Genomic DNA, 9,085 nt, shown 5'->3' with positions numbered 1-9,085 from the left:
CAGTAGTGGGTGCATGAAGGAATTGACATACTTTGTTGACAGCAAAAAAAATGCCAGGCCTAGTAAGAGTGAGATACTGCAAAGCTCCTACCATACTCCTATATTTTGTGCTGTCCTCTTGACTTAGTAGTGTTCCTTCTGTAAGAGACAATTTTCCTGAGCTAGATAAAGGAGTGGATGAGGGTTTACAACCTTGCAAGCCAGCCTTTTTTACTAGATCAATTGCATACTTTTCCTGAGAGAGATGCAATCCATCCTTGTGTCTCTTCACCTCAATTCCAAGAAAGAAATACAAGTCTCCAAGATCCTTCAAGGCAAACTCTGCACCCAAGTCTCTCAACAGACCTTGAATTGCTTCATTAGATGAGCTTGTCACAATGATATCATCAACATAAATGAAAACAAACATGCATGTGTTGGAGTTGTTGTAAATGAACAATGAGGTGTCAGATTTAGAAGGAACAAAACCGAGTGCTTGCATTTTATGGCAGAGACGGGAATACCATGCTCTTGGGGCTTGCTTCAACCCATACAATGCTTTATCAAGTTTGCAGACATGAGTGGGAGCACTTTTATTTTCAAACCCAGGAGGTTGTTTCATATATACCTCCTCTTCCAGAACACCATGGAGGAACACGTTCTGTACATCAAGTTGTCTGAGACTCAACCCCTGGAAATAGCAATGGACAAGACAAGATGAATAGTAGCAAATTTTACTACTGGACTAAAGGTGTCTTCATAGTCTATACCATTTCGCTGTTTGAAGCGTTTTGCAACCAGCCTAGCCTTGTAACGATCAATGGTTCCATCGGATTTTCTTTTAATCCTAAATACTCACTTGCAGTCAATTAAATTTTTACCTTGATGTGGAGGAACCAAGTGCCATGTGTTATTTTTCTTAAGTGTTATGTACTCTTCAGTCATGGCTTTCTTCCATTTTTCATCACCAAGGGCCTCTTGAACTGTTGTAGGTTCACCTGTAGAGCAAATCATTACATACTTGGTTATGTGCTTGTAATTGACAGGTTTCGTTACCCCTTTATGTAGACGTGTATGCCGAGGTGACGAAGTGAGCAATTCTGTGGCCACAGAGGATCCCGTAGGCAGCACAGAAGTATCAGCCGCAGCAGATCTTGAGGAGAGATTCTCTGCGTCCGCCGCGTGAGGATTTTCTGCGTCCAACAGCCGCGCCTCTGTACTGGCCTGATCCATAGAAGATCCCGACCTGTGGGCCGGCCCATCATTCTCCAATGATGGCGAATCTGATCCAGAGTCCACGCCTGTCGAGCATGCAGGCAGATCCACACGGGAGTCCGCGCCTGTCGGGTGCACAGGGGATTGACGCGAGATTCCGTGCATGTACTGTGGCCCACATCGGTGGAGCCGATTGGGCCTCGCCTCCCGTAGCAGACAGGCTGGCCGCCGAATCGGGTGTCGCCTGCACCAGCGGCATGCTGCCACATGTCAGATGATGGTTGGCGCGAGGCTGGGGCCGCATCACGGCGAGTGGGAGGACACCGCCTGTCGCCAGCGGGATCAGAGGCAGTGGCGCGTGCGCCTGGTCCGCCTGGTCCGTCTGCGGCAACAGATCCCGAGGACGATCAGATTCTTTGCCCTGGAGCTGATCCCGGGGAGGATCTGCCTCCTGATTCGGGACACATAAAATGAGGCCCAAACCTTGCACCATTTTCATCATTCTGAGCTGCATTTTCGTGATTTTCTTCATTGTTTGCTCCTGTATCATCACAATGCTCATGCACACTATTAGTAGGATTAGTCAATAGTTGATCATCAATATTGTTTCCCCCTTGATCAAGACCGGTGAGATGTGAAGACAATAGGAGAATTTCTTTGCGAAGGAGTGCACCGGCGTTTGGATGGAGATCAACAAAAGGAAACTTAGTTTCGTCAAAGACAACATCACAAGATATATAGACACAGCCCGTAGAGACGTCTAGGCATTTGACTCCTTTGTGTTGGGCACTATATCCAATGAACACGCATTGTGTGGAGCAAAACATAAGTTTGCGATTATTGTATGGACGTAGATTAGGCCAACAGGCACATCCGAACACACGGAGAGACTTATAGTTGGGTTTGGTGTGGAGAAGGCATTCTAGTGGTGTTTCATTATTAATGACATGACTAAGAAGCATATTGATAATATGCACGACAGTGAGGAACGCTTCATCCCAAAACTTGAGCGGCATGGAGGCTCCTGCTAAGAGGGCAAGTCCAACCTCAACAATGTGGCGATGCTTGCGCTCAGCCGAACTGTTTTGTTGGTGAGCGTGGGGGCATGACACATGGTGTGAGATGCCAAGAGTTTGGAAGAAGGAGTTTAGTTTCTCGTACTCCCCCCCCCCAGTCGGATTGAACATCAATAATTTTGCTATTAAACTTGCGTTCAACAAGAGCTTGCAAATTTTTAAAGACTTGGAAAACATCTGATCTCTTTTTAAGAAGATAGATCCAAGAGAATTTGCTGTAGTCATCGATAAAACTCACATAATAAGTGTGTCTACCCACAGAACTAGGGGCAGGACCCCAAACATCAAAGAAGATTAATTGCAAGGGTTGTATGGAGACACTAGTAGATATAGGGTAAGGTAACTGATGACTCTTAGCTCGTTCACATGAATCACAAATAGTTTCAACATGACGCTCACCAACAAACGGGAGCTTATTTTTCCTAAGCAATCTTTCAACTAGAGAAAAAGAAGCATGTCCTAGACGATCGGGCCACCGTGTTGACGAAAGCTTGGCAACACCATAGGCTTGTTTATTGAATCTTTTGTGACGCCCCAAGACCGGTGCTCCAGATGCCTTCCTTGTTTTTCCGAGATTCGTCGTGTGATTTGTTTGGTTCGTTGCATTCATCTTTGCATCATGTCATCTTGCACCCTTTTTAAAAAACTCAACTAAATAAATTGCATAGATCGTTGATAAATCGAGGGAAATTCACATGGTGAAATTCTCTTTAAAACATATCCTCCCAATATTTAGGGAGCTATAATAAATATTCTGTTAATTTTCAGAATCACCCATAAACACACTTGCAAATAATCACATGCCTTTTTCTGCTTCAAGTTTGGTCCCCAAACTTTTCCTGTAAATTCTTTCGTCACTTTCCCGAGCTCCACCTAAATTCTCAACATTTTTGGCACTTCAAAACCCTAGTCCTAGTTCAAACTGTTTGATTAAATTCGGATGAGTTTGAATTTAAACCTTGCAATCTTGCCCACTCCAATTTTATTGGAACGAGCACATTTTTGTGAGTCCGAGAAATTTATCCGCGTGTCCAACTCCTTCCCCTAACCTCCCTTTCTTTTCTTTCTTATTTATGTGCTGTTTTTATTTATTTTTTTCTTATGCGAAGAGAGGTTAAGAGAAAAGAGAGCCCAGCCTTGCCTCTTGGGCCTCCTGTAGCCGCATGCCACTCAGGCCAAGCAGCAGCCAGCCACCAGAAGCCCACCTAAACCCTAGGCCGACCCCCTCTCCTTCGATCTCTCCCTCCTCGTTCCCACCCGCGCTGCCATCTCTCTCTCCCTCTCGCTATCTTGATGACCCACAAGTATAGGGGACCTATCGTAGTCCTTTCGATAAGTAAGAGTGTCGAACCCAACGAGGAGCAGAAGGAAATGATAAACGGTTTTCAGCAAGGTATTCTCTACAAGCACTGAAATTATAGGTGACAGATAGTTTTGTGATAAGATAATTTGTAACGAGCAACAAGTAACAAAAGTAAATAAAGTGCAGCAAGGTGGCCCAATCCTTTTTGTAGCAAAGGACAAGCCTGGACAAATTCTTATATAGAGAAAAGCGCTCCCGAGGACATATGGGAATTATCGTCAAGCTAGTTTTCATCACGTTCATATGATTCGCGTTCGGTACTTTGATAATTTGGTATGTGGGTGGACCGGTGCTTGGGTACTGCCCTTACTTGGACAAGCATCCCACTTATGATTAACCTCTATTGCAAGCATCCGCAACTACAACAAAAGTATTAAGGTAAACCTAACCATAGCATGAAACATATGGATCCAAACCAGCCCCTTACGAAGCAACGCATAAACTAGGGTTTAAGCTTCTGTCACTCTAGCAACCCATCATCTACTTATTACTTCACAATGCCTTCCTATAGGCCCAAATAGTGATGAAATGTCATGTAGTCGACGTTCACATAACACCACCAGAGGAGAGACAACATACATCTCATCAAAATATCGAACGAATACCAAATTCACATGACTACTAATAGCAAGACTTCTCCCGTGTCCCCAAGAACAAACGTAACTACTCACAAGGCATATTCATGTTCATAATCAGTGGAGTATTAATATGCATATAGGATCTGAATATATGATCTTCCACCAAATAAACCAACTAGCATCAACTACAAGGAGTAATCAACACTACTAGCAACCTATAGGTACCAATCCCGAACTTAGAGACAAGAATTGGATACAAGAGATGAGCTATGGTTTGAGAGGAGATGGTGCTGGTGAAGATGTTGATGGAGATTGACGATCGTTGGTGATAACGATGGCGATGATTTCCCCCTCCCAGAGGGAAGTTTCCCCGGCAGAACAGCTTCGTCGGAGCCCTAGATTGATTCCGCCTCGTGGCGGCGGAGTCTCGTCCCGAAAGCTGGCTTATGATTTTTTCCTCATCGAAAGACTCCATATAGCAGAATATGGGCATCGGAGGGCCACCAGGGGGCCCACGAGGCAGGGGGCGCGCCCAAGGGGTTAGGGCGCGCCCCCACCCTCGTGGGCAGGGTGTGGCCCCCCTCCGGAACTTCTTGCGCTTAGTATTTTTTATATATTCTGAAAATGACTTTTGTGAAGTTTCAGGACTTTTGGAGCTGTGCAGAATAGGTCTCTAATATTTGCTCCTTTTCCAGCCCAGAATCCCAGCTGCCAGCATTCTCCCTCTTTATGTAAACCTTGTAAAATAAGAAAGAATAGGCATAAGTATTGTGACATAATGTGTAATAACAGCCCATAATGTGATAAATATCGATATAAAAGCATGATGCAAAATTGACATATCAACTCCCCCAAGCTTAGACCTCGCTTGTCCTCAAGCGAAAGCCGAAATTGAAATATATGTACACATGTTTAAAGATAGAGGTGTCGATAAAAATAAAATACGGACATGAGGGCATTATGATCATTCTTAGAACAACAACTTATATAATTCTTGTCATATGATCTCTTATGCTAGAGTAACAATTCAATCACAATTTCAAGTATGAATCATAAACTTCATTGAAAACTAACAAACTATAATCTCAGTCATTGGAGCAATTGCAATTTATCATAACATAGGAAAGAGTCAATATAAGAGCTTTTCAGCAAGTCCACATACTCAACTATCATATAGTCTTTCACAATTGCTAACACTCACGCAATACTTATGGGTATGGAGTTTTAGTCAGACACAGAGAAGGATAGGGGCTTATAGTTTTGCCTCCAAACATTTTACCTCAAGGTTAATGTCAACAATAATAGTTCATGAAAACTCACATCCAATTAGCCATATATACCAGGATCGTTCCAACATGTTGTGCTTGCCAAAAGATAAAATGTAAAAAGGAAGGGTGAGGAACACCAAGACTCTTATGTAAGGTAGGAGATAAAAGTAAAAGATAGGCCCTTCGCAGAGGGAAGCAGAGGTTGTCATGCGCTTTTATGGTTGGGTGCACAAAATCTTAATGTGAAAGAACGTCACTTTATATTGCCACTTGTGATATGGACCTTTATTATGCAGTCCGTCGCTTTTATTTCTTCCATATCACACGATCGTATAAAGCTTATTTTCTCTCACACTAATAAGTCATACATATTTAGAGAGCAATTTTTATTGCTTGCACCGATGACAACTTACTTGGAGGATCTTACTCAATCCATAGGTAGGTATGGTGGACTCTCATGGGCAAACTGGTTTAAGGGTGTTTGGAAGCACAAGTAGTATCTCTACTTGGTGCAAAGAATTTGGCTAGCATGAGGGGGAAAGGCAAGCTCAATCATGTTGGATGATCCATGGCAATATAATTTATCTCAGATGTAAGAAAACATAACCCATTACGTTGTCTTCCTTGTCCAATGTCAACTCTTTAGCATGTCAAATTTTAATGAGTGCTCACAATCATAAAAGATGTCCAAGATAGTATATTTATATGTGAAGACCTCTCTTTCTTTATTACTTCCTATTAATTGCAACGATGACCAAAACTATGTTTGTCAACTCTCAACAACTTTTATTCATCATACTTTTTATATGTGAGATCATTACTCTCCATAAGATCCATATGATCTCTTTTATTTCCTTTTTATTCTTTCTCTTTTCTTTTATTCCCTCAAGATCATAGCAAGATAATCAAGCCCTGGACTCAACACTAATCTTTATTATATATAGCTCACAGACTTGATTACATAGAAGGATCATAAAGCAAAACTCACAACTAGATCATACTAAAACTTTATTCTACTAGATCAAGGTATTACCAAAAGGATCGAACTAAGAAAAACGGTAAAGATAGAAGTGATGGTGATACGATACCGGGGCACTCCCCCAAGCTTGGCAGTTGCCAAGGGGAGTGCCCATACCCATGTGATTATATCTCTTTTGCCGGTGAAGGAGTTGATGGTTTTGTTGATGGCGTAGGCTTGTCATCTCTCTTCCAAGGCATAGGCTCACCATCATAGAAGGATGATCGAGTCTCCTGAAACCTCAAATCTGCAGCCAAACTCATCCTCTTGAATCTATATTCTGAAGGAAATATGCCCTAGAGGCAATAATAAAGTTATTATTTATTTCCTTATATCATGATAAATGTTTATTATTCATGCTAGAATTGTATTAACCGGAAACATAATACATGTGTGAATACATAGACAAACAAAGTGTCACTAGTATGCCTCTACTTGACTAGCTCGTTAATCAAAGATGGTTATGTTTCCTAACCATGAACAAGGAGTTGTTATTTGATTAACGGGATCACATCATTAAGTGAATGATCTGATTGACATGATCCATTCCATTAGCTTAGCACCCGATCGTTTAGTATGTTGCTATTGCTTTCTTCATGACTTATACATGTTCCTATGACTATGAGATTATGCAACTCCCGTTTGTCGGAGGAACACTTTGTGTGCTATCAAACGTCACAACGTAACTGGGTGATTATAAAGGAGCTCTACAGGTGTCTCCAAAGGTACATGTTGGGTTGGCGTATTTCGAGATTAGGATTTGTCACTCCAATTGTCGGAGAGGTATCTCTTGGCCCTCTCGGTAATGCACATCACTTAAGCCTTGCAAGCATTGCAACTAATGAGTTAGTTGCGGGATGATGTATTACAGAACGAGTAAAGAGACTTGCCGGTAACGAGATTGAACTAGGTATTGGAATACCGACGATCAAATCTCGGGCAAGTAACATACCGATGACAAAGGGAACAACGTATGTTGTTATGTGGTCTGACCGATAAAGATCTTCGTAGAATATGTAGGAGCCAATATGGGCATCCAGGTCCCGCTATTGGTTATTGACCGGAGACATGTCTCGGTCATGTCTACATTGTTCTCGAACCCGTAGGGTCCGCACGCTTAAGGTTACGATGACAGTTATATTATGAGTTTATACATTTTGATGTACCGAAGTTTGTTCGGAGTCCCGGATGTGATCACGGACATGACGAGGAGTCTCGAAATGGTCGAGACATAAAGATTGATATATTGGAAGCCTATGTTTGGATATCGGAAGTGTTCCGGGTGAAATCGGGATTTTACTGGAGTACCGGGAGGTTACCGGAACCCCCCGGGAGCTATATGGGCCATAGTGGGCCCTAGTGGAAAAGAGAAGAGGCAGCCCAACATGGGCCGCGCGCCCCTCCCCTCCCTTGGTCCGAATAGGACAAGGAGAGGGGGCCGGCCCCTCTCTCTCTTTTCCCCCCTCCGCGAATCCTATTCCAACTAGGATTGGGGGGGGGAATCCTACTCCCAAAGGGAGTAGGACTCTCCTGGCGCGCCTCTCCTAGGCCGGCCGCACCCCCCTTTAGTCCTTTATATACGGAGGCAGGGGAACCCCAGAGACACACAAGTTGATCCACGTGATCTTATTCTTAGCCGTGTGCGGCGCCCCCATCCACCATAGTCCTCGATAATATTGTAGTGGTGCTTAGGCGAAGCCCTGCGACAGTAGTACATCAAGATTGTCACCACACCGTCGTGCTGACGGAACTCTTCCCTGACACTTTGCTGGATCGGAGTCCGGGGATCGTCATCGAGCTGAACGTGTGCTAAAACTCAGAGGTGCCGTAGTTTCGGTGCTTGATCGGTCGGGCCGTGAAGACGTACGACTACATCAACCAAACATGTTGTGGGCGATATAAGTCATACTGCTTACCAGCATGTCATACTTTGGTTCGGCGGTATTGTTGGACGAAGCGGCCCGGACCGACATTACGCGTACGCTTACGCGAGACCGGTTCTCCCGACGTGCTTTGCACATAGGTGGCTTGCGGGTGACAGTTTCTCCAACTTTAGTTGAATCGAGTGTGGCTACGCTCGGTCCTTGCGAAGGTTAAAACAGCACCAACTTGACAAACTATCGTTGTGGTTTTGATGCGTAGGTAAGATTAGTTCTTGCTTAAGCCCGTAGCAGCCACGTAAAACTTGCAACAACAAAGTAGAGGACGTCTAACTTGTTTTTGCAGGGCATGTTGTGATGTGATATGGTCAAGACATGATGCTGATTTTTATTGTATGAGATGATCATGTTTTGTAACCGAGTTATCGGCAACTAGCAGGAGCCATATGGTTGTCGCTTTATTGTATGCAATGCAATCGCGATGTAATGCTTTACTTTATCACTAAGCGGTAGCGATAGTCGTGGAAGCACAAGCTTGGCGAGACGACAACGATGCTACGATGGAGATCATGGTGTCACGCCGGTGACGATGGTGATCACGACGGTGCTTCGGAGATGGAGATCACAAGCACAAGATGATGGCCATATCATATCACTTATATTGATTGCATGTGATGTTTATCTTTTATGCATCTTATCTTGCTTTGA

Source organism: Triticum aestivum, chromosome 3A (assembly GCF_018294505.1).
Source record: "Triticum aestivum cultivar Chinese Spring chromosome 3A, IWGSC CS RefSeq v2.1, whole genome shotgun sequence".
NCBI lineage: Eukaryota > Viridiplantae > Streptophyta > Magnoliopsida > Poales > Poaceae > Triticum > Triticum aestivum.
The sequence above is the reverse complement of the archived record's forward strand: the minus strand, read 5'-3'. Positions refer to the sequence as shown.